The sequence below is a fragment of the Lepus europaeus genome, chromosome 20 (genome assembly GCF_033115175.1).
Source record: "Lepus europaeus isolate LE1 chromosome 20, mLepTim1.pri, whole genome shotgun sequence".
Classification (NCBI taxonomy): Eukaryota; Metazoa; Chordata; class Mammalia; order Lagomorpha; family Leporidae; genus Lepus; species Lepus europaeus.
In genome coordinates this window covers 49,390,837-49,392,551 of record NC_084846.1, presented here as the reverse complement: position 1 = coordinate 49,392,551, position 1,715 = coordinate 49,390,837, and the positions used below count along the sequence as shown (strand labels likewise).

The 1,715-nt window shown below is 33.3% G+C and overlaps 1 non-coding gene across 1 annotated transcript; it reads left to right on the top strand.

Annotated features, from left to right (window-relative positions):
* The first annotated feature begins 488 nt into the window (after positions 1-488).
* On the top strand, positions 489-595 carry LOC133750157 (U6 spliceosomal RNA). Its single transcript, XR_009864659.1, has one exon. It is a non-coding gene; the product is annotated as a U6 spliceosomal RNA (small nuclear RNA).
* The last annotated feature ends 1,120 nt before the right edge of the window (positions 596-1,715 follow it).

Genomic DNA, 1,715 nt, shown 5'->3' with positions numbered 1-1,715 from the left:
GGTGTGGAACAGAGGAGGAGCCCTCAGAAAATGCAGCGTTAGTGGTTTTTGTAGTTCTTGGCTTGAGTGATCACTTAAGTTTTAATTTTATTTTGATTATAATAGACATACTTCATACTTAATCTATTGTGTGTTTCAATTATTACATATATTTAAAATAAAAATGCTTTAATAATAATAATAATAAACGTACACTAGCAGAAAACAAATCATTTGAGAAAGGCAAAGCGCGATTGACCCTAGACCCCCCCGCCCAGGCCACCCTCAGCTTTTTAGTGAGTCTCAAATCATTTAAATAGAATCAAGAGTAAACAAAGTTTGAATTATAGTTTCAGAACAAGATGTAATTGTTAGAAACCTAAATGTTATAAATAATAATAAGACTAACAAAAATGGGATTATGGAAGAAAGTGAAATAGCATCTCTTTTCTCAAATTTATGAGGAATTGATACTGAAAAACTGAAACATAATTTTAAACACATGTTGAGGGCTGGCTTCGGCAGCACGGATACAGAAATTGGAATGATACAGAGAAGATTAGCATGGCTCCTGTACAAGGATGATATGCAGATTTGTGAAATGGTCCATATTTTTCATTTCAGATGAATTTAATCCTGTTCCCCTCTTTCTCAACTTTTACAGAAATATTTAGTCCAGTAGGCTGTACCTACCAATCCCCATTCCTAAATTTTGATGTGACTGTCTTACAGATACTGCATATCTGGCAGATACCTAATAGACCATGCACCTTTGTTAATTTAAGATTTCTTCACTGATACGTCAATTATTTGAAGCCTGGGCATTAAAGCATTTAAGGGAAGCTAATGGAAGTAAAACCTATTGGAGATGTTGAAATAATTTTAATGTTGAATGCTGTTCATGGGGTTTTATCCTAGTAAGCTTTTGAATTCCAGATTGCATTTTATTAGAAAAATTAATATGTGTAATAATATGTATATTAATACTTTATGTACATATAGGCTTTTCCCTAATGTTTGTCACTGAGGGAGGTATTGACATTTGAGGTGGGCATGTTCTTGATAATAGGTCTGTCGTACACATTATCTGATGTTTGACGTCTCTGCCAGGATCCCTGTAGTTGTGTTGAGCAAATCCACATCTGTGCATTTCTAAATGCATGCCGGGGGACTGGCACTGCCCAGGAGTGAGAGCCAGTGTTCTAACCTCTGAATGTTTTCATATCTATTCTCTTAAATTTAAAAACAACGTCAGAGAATTAAAATATCTTGATTTATAATCTCAAGAAGACATCATCTCCCTGCAGTTCATTCAGTTTCATGTTGGTGTTCTTTTCTTCTATTAAACTAAACCAAAAAAATTAATGCAGAATAAACCCTCTCATCTAATGCAACCACTTGTATACATGAATAGCATTTGTTGAAGTGTAAAATCTGAAAAAATCTACAGTTTCTTTTTGCATGTTTATTGTGAACATATATAACATTAAATTTACCAGTTTAACTATTTTAAGTATATGTTTCTGTGGTATTCATTACATTCACAGTATAGTGCAACCATCACCAGTTTCTATCTCCAAAACTTTTCCATCTTTCCCAATTATGTATTTCATTTTAAAATAAGCCTTTTATACATTCATTTGCCATTTGCCAATTTTACAATTTGGAGCCAAGATCTTGTCCCTGATTATAGTGCTGCTTGGCTATCTTTTTTGTATGAACTACACAAATAATGT